The sequence below is a fragment of the Oenanthe melanoleuca genome, chromosome 1 (genome assembly GCF_029582105.1).
Source record: "Oenanthe melanoleuca isolate GR-GAL-2019-014 chromosome 1, OMel1.0, whole genome shotgun sequence".
Classification (NCBI taxonomy): Eukaryota; Metazoa; Chordata; class Aves; order Passeriformes; family Muscicapidae; genus Oenanthe; species Oenanthe melanoleuca.
Window position 1 is genome coordinate 92,211,931 of NC_079333.1, and position 16,221 is coordinate 92,228,151.

General features: G+C 37.4%; 1 protein-coding gene across 3 annotated transcripts in view; it reads left to right on the forward strand.

The window, feature by feature from the left end:
* TBL1X (transducin beta like 1 X-linked) overlaps nt 1-16,221 on the forward strand; it is a 189,140-nt gene that overhangs the window by 96,728 nt on the left and 76,191 nt on the right. For all 3 annotated transcript variants that reach the window (XM_056487041.1, XM_056487049.1, XM_056487059.1), the window contains one exon: nt 7,133-7,240. The gene's annotated coding sequence lies outside the window, so the exon portion shown is untranslated. The remainder of the gene's footprint in view (nt 1-7,132; nt 7,241-16,221) is intronic.

The following is a 16,221-nucleotide window of genomic DNA, read 5'->3' on the forward strand; positions in this document are numbered from 1 at the left end:
ATTAAATCCCTTTCTTTATGTTTCATCACAACAGTCCTAGACATGCTGTGGGGTTTGTTTCATGTTTAAAAAGTACAGCAGAAATCTCATGAGTTACTGTCAAGAGAGAAGTTGGGGGGTTTCATTTTTTTGATATCTGGACTTGCTAATTAGAAAAATGACATTTGGTTTGCCTGAGGGTTGGTAAAATAAATTTTGTGCTATTTGATACTCATGTATATTTCTGATAAAAGAAGTATCAGAATTGCTGTGTTGTAGGCCACAGCACCATGACTCCATCCACATCCTGCAAAATATCCTCTTACAGTCATAAGCATTTCCAGTCTTGGTTCCAGGTTTGGGTGCTGACACCTAGGCTTTTCATAAATCCATTATTATCACTGGAAGTTCTGGCCTATTAAATAGTGGTAGGTAACTCATGTGTCCTGTGAAACTATTATTACACATGGTAGAGAGAATATCTTCTACACTCCAATACACAGTTGAAGCAGAAAAAAGCTACAACTGTCAAAATGTCTGTGCAGGCAAAGTGCTGACAATGGTAAAGATTTTGAAAATTGATGCTGTCAGTTCCAGTCTGGCTCTAAGACTGGTTGAATTGAGCCACTGTTCGGGCTGGTAAGAGTTAATTTATCTTAGGAGAAATTTACACCCCTGTGTAAAAGGGGTAGCATAATACAGCCAAGTTATCCGAGACAGTGCTTCTGAAATTCTTAATTTCGTGATGTCCACTAGCTCTGACAGAGTTAGTTAAGATGAAACATGAGAAGAGTTTCCACTTGCAATTTTGTTTTCCCTTGAGAGACTTGCTTCAAAGGGGCAGCCCAGGCTCTGTGAATTGCACCTGAGGACAGGCTTTCAAGGCTTAAGTATTTTAAGTTTTTGTGGGAAGATGTAGGTTATTTCTGAGGGTATTCTTGTTGCTTTGGCTTAGATATTACTATGGGGAAGCTTTTTGCACTAGTACTATAATGAAGATTTATTTCACTGTTAATTTTCAGATTTTTAACTGGCTCGTGACTTTTTTTACTTCATCAGATCTGGGCATTCATCTATGGTATATTTAAAATAAAAAATCTTGCATAGCTTCCTTTGAGGAAGCAGCTGTGGGGCAATAATAGATACACAAGTGTCTACAGTGGGAATTTTTTATCATAGCAAGACATTAACTAGTGTTTATTTACTCTATAAAACCTTAGGGCAAATTCATTGATATTCAGAGATTGTGTGGGTTTTTCTGAACAGAGATTGCAGTTCCAGTGCATGGGTACTCATTGGAAACATGACAGAGAAACCCAGCACGTTGTGTTGTGTTATGCTGAAAATGATGGTCCTGGTTTCTGCTCCATGCAGTGTTATCCATGATCCTTGTACAGACTAATTGCTGGTCATGCCCCAGGGGAGCCACAGCTGTGGTTATTCTGCTGTGTTTATATTTATACATTATGTTAATCCATAAAGAAACTAAAATCCCAGCTCACCACCAGGAGTTTTTCTAATGTGTTGAATGTTCTCCTCATGGACTTGTACATTTTTTAGGAATTGCTTTAGAAAATGCATTTTAGGTGGTTTTTTTTGGTTTTTTTTTTTTTTTTTGTTTGTTTGGTTGGTTTGTTTTTGTTTTTGTTTTTTGTTTTTGTTTTTTTTGGTTTTTTTTTTTTTTTTTTTTTTGTTTTGTTTTGTTTTGTTTTGTTTTGTTTTGTTTTTTTTGCAGAAGATGGCATAATTATTGATGTCCTGTTAGAATCTTCTATGTAGTCATGGCATGGCATGGCATGGCATGGTATGGCATGGTCCACCAGGGAGGGGTAGTTTGAAAATATCAAAGCTGTCTATCAATTGAAAGAAAGAAAAATATTGTGCACTAAGTATCCTGTGTTTCTTTCCCAGAGATATAATGCAATCTCTGCTTTTGTAATTCAGTGTCTTCTGAAGATGGCCTATTTAGCATTTAAACTTTTCTGTGCCTTTAAAAGCCAGAAGTGAGTGTGATAATAAATTAATTACCCAATTAATGTTTTTTTCATTATGAAGGAGTTAACAGAAATATACTGAAACAGGATAGTAATGGCACTGGTTTGGTTTCTCCTCATTTGTATTGTTTAGAAAAAAGAAAGAAAATTATTTATCTGAAACTATGCAGAAATAGTATTTGAACAGAAATCAGATTAGAAAAATATTTAAGCAGCTACATATATTTAGAGGAATTGAGTAGAATTCACTAAAACATCATCCAAAATTATATGACTGATTATTCCAAGTTTAAATCAAGAGTGAAACTGCTGTACTATTTAGGTGCCCTTACCCCAGCCACCTGCCCAGCTGGTAATTTCACATTCCTCCTATAAATCTGGCCCTCAGTTTCAGTTTCCTAAAGTCGCTCAGGTTGCTGCTAAAGGAAATTTACATATGAAACAGCAGATAAATGCACTGTTTGGTCTGTGGCCCACTAAGAGCAGCACCAAACTGAGCCCTCCTTTAAGGAACATCCCTTCACTGACTTGTCAGTGCAAATGGTGCTGTGCAGTTTGTCCCTGACATGGGGCTTGTCCTCTGCCCTGCCCTGGCCAGGGCAGGAAAGGCCTCATTGCTTTTCTTGAGTTAAGCTGGCACTGGGGACAGGCACAGAGGGGTTGGTGAATTACTTCATTCATCAACTGCCCACGTGGGAGGTGGTGCCAGGGTTTTCCATGGTTTTGCTTCACTGAGATTGGTCCAATGGAGGAGCTGAGAGATAAGGAGATCAATTAACATGTTTGCATAGGTTGACTTTTTAAACATGGTGCAAATCCAAAGTCAAACCTTGTGTACCAGATTTGCAATTAGTAAAAAGGAAAGATTTTTTTTTTTTACTTTTCCTTTTGGTTGATATTTAAACATTTTTGCATTTCTTGACACTTACCAGCCCAAGGCATAGCTTAGTGACAGCACCAGTGCTAGCTAAAATAACATGTCCATTTACTTTCCTATCCTTTGCTAAAGGGGTGAAATTAAAAGCTTGCTCACAGTGACACCCATGTAACCTTTAGGTCATAACTTTATTTCCTTTTCTTCTTCAACTGTTCCTTTGCAAGGAGCCCGTGTTACTTGTGTGCCCAGAGTGAGGCTGCTGTTGCAGGGAGAGAGCTGTAAGCAAACTGCTGGATTTTAGCTGCTTGGCTAACCCACCAAAATATGCCATTAAAAAGTTTTTTCTGCCCAGAAAGCTTGCTGTCTACAGGGACAGGACTGGCAAGTAGCACTGTGAAGCACTGTATTTATTGCTGCATGTACAGATTCAGAGAGCAGCATTTGTATTGCCTGCCTTCAGTATCTGATTGATGCCCAAGTGACCCTTGTGAAGAGAGCTCCTGCTGCCACTCTCCTGTGACTGAGTCCTTTTGGCTCATGGAGGACAGAGTAAGCTTCCTAAGTAAGAAGTCAGAGTTTTATTCCAGCAGAGTTTAGAGACAGCAGAGACATCTTGTCTCTGAAGGATGGCAGTAGCTGTGTGACTCCACATAGCCTGAAGGCACAGCTCCTCTCTCACTATATGTGTGTATGTGTGCACATGTATGTCACTGAGTGTTTGGTGACGACAGCTCAGTGTGCATAGTGCTCATCACCACCCAGTGCTTTAGGTACTAAACCAGACAATTAGTTTTGATCATAGTGTGTTTAATTTATGACTGGCACCTAATCTCCCTTTCTCACTATTGCAGACTTGGTCTATCTCTATGAAACAGAGTAACTTTTGTATGGCTGCAGGATATCTTGTGTTTTCACAAAAATTAATCTTCTGGGAAAGTTCCACTTAAGCTTGGCATCAACAAATGGAGAATCTCTGCATTCTCCTTTGGATAGTTGCACTAATGGTTAGTCACTGGTGATAGAAAGCATGTGCTTTATTTCTCATTTGAATTTTTTGTCAGCTTCCAGATGCTGATTTGTTTTATGCAAACCCTGTGCTAGATTAACAAGCCAGTTGATATTTAGTATATTCTCCCAATGAAAATACTTAGGTGCTGTCATTAGGTCATCTGTCTGTTTGTTGTTTTTTTTTTTTTGTAATAAACTATACCAGTGATATTCTCCAGATATTTCATGTTAAAGTACTTTCTACACTGTTCTAATCACTTATGCAGTTGTATTCTTTGATCTCTGGTGATGGATTATTTTTCAATTTCTTTGTAAATTGTGAAGACCTTATCCTACTGTAATTATAGGTTATCATGCTAATGTTACAAATGAAAGTTTAAAAGAACATTTTTGTCTCTGTCTACTGTTTATTTCGAAGCTCATATTAGTATTTACTTCTGTATGAAATCGGATTTGAAGAAGAAACTCCTGTTGAGTAAAGCATTGGGAGTAGGGCCATATGATACCATATTATTATTGCAATCATCAATGCATGTATGCTCTCACCCAACCATAAGGGGAATATATGGAACTTTTAAGCTTTGCTGACACTTATACATAATAAAATTATAATAATCATATCTTTTAGCCTCTAATACATCTTTTTCACTTTACTTTTCACTTTTCCAGTAGAGAGCCAGTATTTGCCATGAAGTAGTCTTGCAAGGTAACCAAAGCTGGTCTTACCAAAGGATGTGATTAGCTCTTTCAGCCTGTTACCAGCTGCCTGCAGTGCTGCCTTCTGCCTCTATAGCAAGATGAATAGCCTTTAAGTGATTATGTCACTGATAGAAACCACCAGTGATCCAGTTTATAAGATTTGTAAACAGAACAAATGAAAACATGAGCCAACCAGTTTAGGAGTATAATTCTGACAGAAAGCATTAATAAAATTTGTTCAATACCTGTGTTTCATCTGCAGTGCTACAGTAGGAATATCTGGTATTCTACCATGTCCTTTAAACTCCATGAAACTTGCAGAAGCCTTCATTCCAGATGAGCCAGTTATTTCCCTGGTATTTGACATGAGAGCGGCCTCAGTGTGTGTTAGTTACTGTTGCATAGCATAATGTAGGGGTATTGAATATATTGAAGATAATTTTCCCATAAGACATGATAAATCCTCTAATTGTTGCTTGGATTTTCAGATTTTATATTTACACACAGTTATGCTTCTTGAGTATATTGTATTTTGCATAAACATAACATGCTCCACAGGAAAAATGAGATGAGAGACAAGTTGTTGATGCTGCAACCCCAGGAGTGTTCAAGGCGAGGCTGGATGGGGCTTTAAGTGGGAGGTGTCCCTGCCCATGGCAGGAGGGTTGGAATGAGATAATCTTTAAGTATCTTAAAACCCCAACCAGTCAATGATTCCGTAATTACGAAAAAAAAAAAAAAAAAAAAAAAAAGAGATGAGATGAGATGGAGAGATGAGAATGAGAACAGTCGACTCAGAATGCCATCTGAGAATTAGACAGGTGATTAGATATGTAGCCACATAGATGAAGATTTATATGCATTCAGTAGACTAAGGCAGAAAAACTATGGATGTCCAGCTGATGTATTGCTAATAGTTTGTGATGCTTCAGTGGGCAAGTGTTGTCCCTTGTGTAGTCATTCACCTCCAATTAGGATAGATGTAACTCTTTCTGAAGTGAGCAGTTGTATTTGGTTAGATGGTGTATTTATATCTCAATGAAGTAAATGAGAACATGTTGTAGTACTGCAGACTGAGAATTAGAACTGGATTTATGAAAGCTTTTCCTGATGATATGTTTAAATATATTATCTATTAAATTGATTATATCATAAAATGATACTTAAAGTATAGTTGTTGTGGTTTAACTTCAGCTGATCACTAAGTACCACACAGCCACTTGCTCCATCCCCCTACTCACCCAGTGGGATAGGGAGGAAAATTGGAAAAAATAAAATCCATGTGTTGAGAAAATATGAGTTTAATAATAGAAATAAGTAATTAATAAGCAAAATATAATACTAATTACAATATTAATAAATATAATAATGATTAAAAGGGAGATAACAAACCAAGAGAGAGAAATAAACCAAAAAGGACTAGTGGTGCACAATACAATTACTCACTGCCTGCTGATGGGCGCTCAGCTCAGTCCCAAGCAGTGAACAGCCCCTCCCAGCCAGCTCCCCACAGTTCATATACTGGGTGTGACATGGATTGGCCGGACCATGACAGCTGTCCCAGCCATGCTTCCACCAGCTTCTTGTGTACCTGCTCACTGAAAGAGCACAGGAAACTGCAAAGCCCTGACTCAGAGTGAGCGCTGCTCACTAACAGCTAAAACATGTCTGTGTTACTAACATTACTCTCATACTGAATCCAAAATACAACACTGTATCAGCTGCTAGGAAGAAAAGGAACTCTATCCCAGACAAAACCAGGACAAAAGTTTTAAAAGCTGTCAGATTTTTGTATGGAAGAGGATAATTAATTTTAAAATTCTCCAATGACTATCTCATTTCACTTTACAGCATTTAATTATTAAATTTTGTAGACAAAAATTTAGCATATGACTTAAGGCTTGAAACAGAAGAATAAGAAATTAGTCAATATATGTGGTGCTCAAATGGCAAAGGCAATAAGAAACAAGGCTTTACTCATCATGCTTGTTAGCAGGCTTGGAAAAGTCTCCAAGTAGGTTTGTTATTGCAGGTGAATGGCAAGCTGTCTTTCATGTTTGATTTTCATAAATGCTTGCCTTCAGCCTTGCCCCAAAAACATTCAGGTGCTGCCTTCTTTTGCCTTCTTATTTCTTGCACAGAAGTGATGCTCAATCAGTTTCCCACTGGAGGCTTTTTGAGGGAGCACTTTTGTGTGTCTCACTATTCTGAGGCAGCACACTGCCATTTCAGTCCTGTGCTCAGCAGTAGTTCTGGGTGAATTGCTTGCTGTTGTTATACTTGACCAGAGAGGCTGAAAATTGTTGAGTCTAGCTCATGGTGTATTAGGATCCTTCCAAGCTCCTGAAAAATGTCTTTGCAAAGTGCTCAAATGCTGTGTGTCACTGGGGATTGCCCTCAGCTCTCTATTTCTTTTGGTGATGAGTATTGGGTTTTTTCCCCTTACTGTTTAGCTAAAGCTCTTAATCTGGGATCTTGGGCCTTGGTGAATGCCAAAACCAAAAGGAGTCAAGGGTTTGTGTTTTGATGAGGTGATGGACGCTGGTTTGACAGGTACCTCTGTCTCTCATTGCAGCCCCCTCAGCTGTCAGATGCAGTGATCTCCATGGTAACTCAAACCCCCAGACTCTTGACAGCAGCCTGCGAGGAGCAGCATTCAGCAGCTCAAGGGTCTCACGACCAGGTAAGCCAAAAGGGATCACCAAATAAGAGCTCACCTCTGGTGTGCCACTTCCTGTCCTGTCAGGTTTTTCCTTGGTGAAGTCACCCAGGCAGTCAGCTCCTGTGCACATACGTGATGATGGACTCCTCCAGTGCTGTCACTTGAGGCTGTGGCAATCCAGCTCTCTTGAACAGAGGCATTTGGCAAAAAGTCTGCATTTGTTCAGGGTTGGTTTTTAAAAACAAAGAAGTGGTGTACAATTCTTTACGTGGCTTTGGTGTTAAGTGATTGCTATGGTAGGAAATAACCTGAAAACATGTCAGCAGTAAGGTCTGTCTTGCTGCTGTACCTACACCACCAGCAGTACTGCCCGAGCTCTAGCTTTAGGCCTGAGCAATCTTCTTCTCCTGCAGTGGATCAGAGACAGCTTCTGTGCTCATGTAACATTCATTGGTTCTCCATAGCATTTTCAGATTGCTGCTGTGCTCTTTCCACATGAGTTTCTGTGCTGATAGCAGCATATGGGTATCTTATGAAGGTACAGAATTCTTCTTCTTTTTTTGTGAATAATGGAGAAAGAGCAAGATCTTTGCCATTTTGGGAAAACAGCAAGGACTATATATTCACTATTCTAGTACCACTGATGCTGTGGCCTAAGGTAGAATCTCTGGTCTTATGCACTAACATGTGTGGGAAGTTTATTACTCCCTTTTGTTGTCAGGCTTCACTGTCATTTGTATTGAGCTGTTTCTATACCATTAAGATTGTATGTATTTTGGAAGTCCATGGCTTCTGTGCACTGTTTTCTGGGTATTGCCTTCATTATTTCTTACTTCCTACATAAGTCCACTTGGCTGAAATATCCTGTCCCAACGGTACAAATAAATCCATATTATTTAAATCCATATTATTCTGGATAAGAACTGTGGTCAGCTTTATCAGGATTATGTGGGATATGTTGTATGACACAGGGAATGACAGTATTTTGACTGGAAAACCTTGTAAAAAGCTAGATAAAACCAAAGAGATGAGGCAAAATTAGATGTCAAAAAATGAAAGGTTGGGTAAGTTATGTTTGAAAAAGTAGGAAAAGTAGGTGTATGCACGTGATACCTAGGAAGAAACAGGTCACCTTTTCCTAGTTTTATGTTTCTTGTATGAATTAGTTACTTTGAATTTAAGAAAATATTGATAGGATGTAGTGGAAGGTACTTCAAATGTATAATTATATGAACAGATTTCTGTTGTTCAAAGAGGTAGGAAGAAGTGCAGTTCAGGAATGTCACAACTGAAATGTGGTAGTGCAAATTGTAACTTGGTAGAAGTGCAGAGGCACAGATTAATATAAGAAAATGTCCATTATTTTTTAAAAGTTTCCAGAACAGTATTTTTTCAGAAGCATTCATTTAGTGTGATTGAGAAGAATGTTCCATTATCCATAAGTTAGCACCAACATTCTTTATTTTGAGGACATATGTTATCTTCTTGTTGCATAGTAACGCTGCATTTTATACAAAGAAATTAAGAGAAACTATAAACAAAAAGTTTGCTTGCAAATGCATGATTCATAAAAGTACCATAATACCCTCATGCATACAGTTCCATAACAGCTTTTTAAATTTTTTTACAGTTACTAATTTTAAATTTTTTTTTTTCAATTTATTTAGAACTTTAAAAGTGATATTGCACAGGCATACGGTACAGAGACTTTCTGTATGTTAACTAAAGTTACTGTTGGCACCTGATCCCACCAAATATTTTTATTGGTCAGTTAGATTTATGGACTAGAAAATCAAACTGCTTTTAAACAATATCCTTTAAAATTCTGAGGTTAAATTAATAAACCCTGTATTGATTTTGTTTTCTAACATTGTTTTTTAAGTGTTGCCATCAAATAATATTGCACCTGTGGGTGTACACATGAACTATTTATTCATAGAGTGGTTATTCTTAAAAGTCTAATGGCATCAGAACTGTTCACTGAAAAATAGTCAACGTTGTAATAGTATTTTTAAAAGAAGCATATTTTAAAATAACAGGAACATTCTTTAGTACTTTTTGGGCTATCAACCAAGTCAGAAAAAAGTATATGTAGCTAGAATGTGGACCTATGTATTTTGCATTGTGATAGAGAGATGAAACTACTATTCCAGTCGTGGCTAGCTTCTGAAGTACTTGCTTTGAGCCTTTCTCTTACACAGTTTTAAACTACTGCTAGTGGAATTAAATTATTGTGCTGCCTTTTTTTTTTATCTTTTAACAGCTAAGGTTTCAAGGAAGGTTTTTGATGATAGTAAGAGGATGCTAGTATTCCAAAATGAGGTGGCAAAATGCCTTATCCTTTGACTTTTAAACTAAGTTGGTGATTATTGAAGGCATAGCTCAGACCTTGTAGGAGTGAACTATCCTAATGCCATAGTCTGCTATTTGATATGTAGAGCACATTGTGATACCACATTCACTGTGCCAATCACTTGAAAGTGCTCACAAGAGATATGCCAAGTGGGAAAAGGCAATTTTTTGTTGTAGTCATTAATAAGTGTGTATTTAGTTCAGCTGGAGTGCCAGCTGAAGTGAAAGGTTCCTACCTTCATGAGCAAACACTGTGCCACAGGGAGGGGGAAGTGGAGCTCTGCCTTGCCCAAAACTGCTCCTCTGAATTTGCCCAGCAAAGAGTTCACACAGGTCAACAGTGTTTTTTCATCCACCCAAAGTCTGCTTAACTTGTCTGGGCAGAGCTGCAGGAATATGCCTGGGTCAGTGAACTCAGCTGAGGCTGCAGCGCTCTGGGGGAGCTCAGGTGTTTGTTTCTTTGGACAGGTACTGTGCACACAGTGTGTGTGTAGCACATTCCAGAGACACCGTGCCTTCTGCGACCTGCCTGTAATGGGGGACTGTGTATGTGCATTGGCTGCTTCCCAAACAGAGCTGGGACAGTTGTCCTCTGAAAACAAATACGATTTTCTGCTTTTTAAAGGTTGATTCAAACAAAGTTTTTATTTCAAACTGAATTATTTTACCACATCATGGTGTGGAAATGGAATTACTACAGGCAGTCTAGTTAAACATGCTCCTGAATAATTTGAATGTCTCATGCAACCATCCCACACAGAAACAGGACAGGTAATATAATTGTTTTTTCAATAAGTTGTTAATTAAGTCTTGGAGATGTACAAGATCTGTATTTCTATTTACATTTTTGTATGACTTTGTTCCTATCGGAACTGCTTTGATTTAATCGAAGATTAATATAATTGATGGATAAGCATACTGTTATATAGATAATACATGCTAAAAATTTAAGATATATATACAGATTAACATCAGTTAATTTCAGAAGAAATTGCATCTTCAAGCAGCCTGTGAATATTTTCACTTGGTATTTTGCTGTCTAGTCTTCACTCTAAATGCTGCCAATTAAGACAAATAAAACTATTATTTTTTTATCCAAAGTTTTCTTAATGTAGTGGTGAAAGTTAAAGTGTAGTTCTTTGGTGTAAACTGGAGGCTGGAGGTATTTCAGGTATAATTAATCAGAATGGATTTACAAACATGGTCGTCGCTGATACTGTGTTTTTACTTATGCACTGAAGTCTCAGGTTCACACTTGGCTTCGTAATCAAGGACCTTGGTCCAAGCTTGGGTTTTTTTTCACAAATGTGGCTACAATGATTAGTAAAGTTGTTGTAATGGCATATTTGGAGAGTGAGTAATCACCACAGAAAAAGCTGAGGTGATTTAAGGTACCACAGAGCCCACACCTGAGCTGCAAAAGCAGAGCACTCAAGCTCCCCAGCCGTTTTACTGCAAAGCCCATTCCCAGCCAGCTCTTGCTGGAGTCTCTTAAAATGACCAGGATGTTCTGACTTCAAAGACTGCAATAGAGATCAGTCAGTCTTTAGCTCTGGTTCAGCTGTCAGGGACAGTAAACTCCAGGTAAGGAGCAGAGGCAAACAGCTGCAGCGCACCTGGTTTCATACCTGTGCCACCACTTGTGCAGTAGGTCTCAGAATAGTCTTTTATTGACTTGCCCATAGCCTCTGAATAATCACTGCTGTGTTCAGACCTTTATATGTGAGATGGCTGCCCAGGGTTGTATTGTGCTGTATCTTCTAACAAATGATTCTGGAGAGTGGGTTAATGTGGACGGCACCTGTTCAGAAAATATCAGGGGAACAGGGAAAGCACTCTCCTGAACATCTCTGTTGTAACAGAACAAAGTGGGTTTGTAATTTTTGTTTTATCCAAAATGGTTAACATTTTTTATTGGTTGCTCTGTGAGCTACAGTGTGATTTAGCAAGCATCCCAAATGTCTGTAACGTGAATTGTGTTTATCATCAACCTAAATCAGTTTAAATAAGCTTAGTTCAACTGATGCATGCACAAATTAATTTCCCTTTATCTAACCAGCTTGCAGTCCTAATAAACAGAATAATCAATCATAGCTGCCTTCATCTATAGCATGATTGTATATCTCTGATCAAGGAAATGTAGAATAATTTCTCTCTTGTCCCTACTTAGTTCCTCCTGTAATCAAGGTTTCGGGATATAATGATTCACCTTAATCATTTTTACATTCCTTGATAGAAAAGATTTTTTTTTTTTTAGTTTGTCTGTTTAAAGGATGATTACATTCAACATTGTAAAGCTAATTTTAAAAGTATAAGGTATTTTTGTTTCTCTGCTACACAGAAAAGAATGCCAGTCTGACTCAGAGAACTCTTTGCAAACACAGTAGCAATGATACCATGCTTTGAACAGTTTGTACTGTGTACTCATCCTTTTTAGTAATAGCTGGTCTGAGGCCACTGGCATCTTTCTTACTGATTGAAGTGAGTCCAGGACTCTGGCTAGACATTTTCTCTCTTCATTGAATTATAAAGTGCCAAGCAAAACCTGAGGTTAGCTTCGTGTGAGCTGCTGGAAAATGCCGAAACAATTAAAACTTCCCTTTAGGTCGCTGGCCTTCAAATAATGTTTCAAATTTTATGCTGAACTATCTGCACTATAAATCAGGTGTCTTCAGTCTTTTAATTTTATACATATATAGCATATCACACATTTAGTAATACTTTTGTCTAGATAGGCAATTATGAAAAATATATAATATGTAAAACATGACACTTATTTACAGTCGCATTTTACAGCTCCGTAGTGCAATTTTGCCTTTAGTAACCAATTCTACCTCTTGAAACTGAAAAATGCATCAAGGAAAACTTATGTTTTTGGTGGTTCATCTCAAAATGTGTGTTGAGAATATGTCCTGTTAAGTGCAGTTGATAGTATTAGGAAAACAGCAGTCTGTATGAAAAAATATTCCTACTGTAGAAGTTATTGGCAATTTCTGGACTGCTAGTTTAGAAATACTGTTCCAGGTCAAGGTATAGCAAGGAGTTGAAATTGAGATTAATCTTTTCCTCTATATTAAAAACAGCGCATCATTATGCAAAAATAATAATTCTAATTGTAAAACAAAAGAAGGGTGCAGTGCACCTTTTTGAATAAGGTTTGTAATATGGCCTTAAACAACAGTGTCTTCTTGTTCCTTATGTGACTCCATACCATGAATACTGATATTAAACATCTTTGGTCATTTAAGGCTCAATAATTTGCTTCAAAATTTGACCTCCAATGTAAATTAATCTCATGTTTAAAAATAAATCAGGTTTTAAGACGGTAATCTCATTTTGTGCTTCTAGTTTCATGCCTTTTTTGGTTTTTTTTACATATTCTTTATTTTTCAAGTCAAAAGTTCAGCTCTGTCAAAATATGACTAAGTCTAAACTTTGTATCTGAAATGATATGAGGTCTTTCCAGCAATGTTTTCACAAAACATTGCCTCCAACATTTCCAGTAAATTATTTCATTCCAATATTTTGTTTATTTCCTTCTTTTAAAGAGCTCTAGGTTTATGTTAAGCTGTAAATCATAGCTGGATGACTCTGTTTTAAACAATTTGAGTTGATAAATCGTTGTTTAGTAGCAACTGGAGCAACTGTTTTTACTTTTAATGTATGCATTCATTTAATTTCTCTCTAGAAACTGATAGGTCTTTGTAAGTCACCTGCTTTAAGAATAAGCCCAAGTCTTTTGAATTTAACCTAATCAGATAATGTTTTGTAAGTCTGTTAATATATACAGTCTTTGCAAGCTCAAAGAGTGAAAATTCTCCCCATTAAGCACATGTTTAAACATATACAAAGATCATGAAAAAGGAGAAAAGTAACAAATACTATATTGGTTTTTAAAATCACCCTAGACCAGAGCAACAAAAGGTAAGGAAGCAAAGCTATTTGTGGTGCCATCAGTGTGAAAATTTTAATCTGAGGAATAGTATCAGTAGATGCACTAGGGTCAGGGAAGCAAAGTGAAAGAGGAGAAGGGAATGGTCAGACAGTCCTGGCTGGGAGGCCTACGCGTGGGGGTCCTCTGAATTTCTCTTCTCCATAGATGTTTGATTAGCTTGTGTGGCCAAAAATAAATAAATAAATAAATAAATAAATAAAGGTTAAAAAAAATTATTAAGCCTGCTGTTACTGCCTATTACCAGTTTTGTGTAAATACAGATTTACCAAATATTTTTCCTATTTTTTTCCTGTAAATTAACTATCTTTCTTTATATTAACTTTTTTCACCAAAATTGTGTTTTGGGATTTTGCAAAAGCTCCTTACTCAGGGTTTCCATTTATCTTGAGGATATTATTTCAATCCTTCCCCAAAGCTTTCATGGTGCCATGCCTCTCATTCTTGCTTTGGTCATCTGTCCTGCACGCCCTTGCCTTGCAGCTTGGATAAAGAGTATGTCAGCTTTGTTGGAGTCCAGCCTTGGCACATGTTTTCCCTTGACTCTCAAGTCAGGTTTGGGTTAGGATTTCACAAGAGAGTGAGCATTAAGAACTCATTGATAGGTAATGGTCTGCATCATTGTATTATGTTTTGTGTTCCTAATATTTTGACACAAGAATATTGGAGACAAATGCAATTGCATTTCTATTGATTGAAACCATCGTTGCTATGCAGCAGAAGGATTGTACCTTTGAAAGAGAGAGCAAAATAGGAGTGGCCTCATTTTTGCAGGGATGGAGGAAATAAAAATTTCTGGTACTATGGCGAGTCTGTAACTCCTGGAGTGGTTTTGTTGATGAAATCTTTCAAGTGTATGGTTGTTGCTGTAGCTTTGTCCCATTTGCTCGACTAAGTACTAAAGTCAGCCCCAGGGCTTGTTTACATAATTGTAATAACGCTTCTCAGTGACTCTGGAGAGAGTTTAGTTTACACAGCAGATTTTATTCATATTAGTGTTCTGGAAACTTGCATCATTCTCTTTATTGAACTTTTTTTTCGTCCAGAGAAGATACCAGAAGCTTAAATTGAGTGATTTTCCTAAAACACTTGCAAATGCAGCAGCTCTCAGTCTCCTCTGGAGGTGTCACCTCAGAAGGCAGGTGCAGAGCTGTTTTCCACAGTCAGACGTGATCCCAGCACCCTAAATTAAATCTACCCAAGATGGTTAGCAGGGAGCTAATCAAATTACTTGCACCATTTGATCTGCTCCCATCACCTTTCATTATCAAAGCTCATTTAAACTGCTTTAAACTAGAACTAAACTGATAAAACTGATAAACTCATACATCTGTGATCATGTTTCCTGCTTGTTTTTTGTATTATCTGAATCTAAAAACTAGGCATAAAACTGCCTAAAACTAACAACAATTTATTGTATACTGTACCTTGTCATCTCAATGGTTCTATAAATTTAGCCACTCTTACTTTTGTTTTGATCAATACAGAATAGCTTTTCATTACCATGTAGTATTTTTAACTAATATAGCAGATAAAAATTAACACTCTGCCCTTAGAATGACCTCATTTCCTTATGGGTAATAGACAATATATACAAAGTTGTTGGGGCATTGCTTTAAAAGCACTGTTACTTTTTTCCCATAGTAATTAAACACTTGAAAACAACAGTCATTTGCTCTGGATGATGTGTAATCTCTACATAATTAATAGGCTTTTCAGCCCAGTATTGGAATAAAACCCGTTGATATTATGTTTCCCCATCCCCAGTTGTATTACACCAGATCACTACAGTGAATGTTAACAGATCTGGAAGCAGAAAAGAACTGGGTTATTCTTATGAACCTCTCTCTACCCCTACACATTTGAAAAGCTGTGATTCTTAGTTTTTGTTTACTCATCAGTGATATTCAGTTGTCAATAATCCATTCTCAGGTCTGAATTGTGCTGTTGATCTGTGGTACCTTTGATCTGGCAGCTACGGAAATTAGGCAATTGAAGGTGAAGTAGTCGCTGGGACTTGATTCTTGATCAGTTTTGCAGGCATTTTTAATGCTTTTTCATCTAATTAGTAAATCACTACTTAAATTAGGCCCACCAAGCTGAAATGGGTAAAAGGATGAGATCAAGACTTAAAGCAAGATCTGGTTGCTACTGTATGTAGTACAGATAGGACTGGATTTTGCAGAAGCCTGGGGCTTGGGAAAGGGTTGACAGGATGCCTCTTTTTTCAAAATTACTTACCTCTTGCAGCTGTCAGGACAGTTGAGGTATTTCTGAATACATAAAGAATTGGGAGGAAGAGGAGCAATTGCAAAATGGTTTTCTGTCTGCTGTGCTGAATGGTGAGCTATCTTTTGAAAGATTTGAACTGAGTGTTGAGCATATTGAAACAAACTTACTCCCCTCATATTTAAAAGGTATTTGATTGTATTAAAGGCCAAATTCTGGCTTTGAATTTGAGTACAGATTTTGGAAAGTAACAACATAGATTCCAGCTGAGATATCTTTCATATATGAGTGTCTCCCCCAAGTACTGATGCTAGTGCACGTGGTAACAAGGGAGTGCATTTTTGACTCAGTTATAGTCCATGCTGATAAAAAACTCATCTAAATCACCTTCCCTCTGAAACAGACAAATGGTTGAGTAAGTCAGATACAGCTGTTTGTAACTATGGCAACAACACTGCAAAAGGGGGTA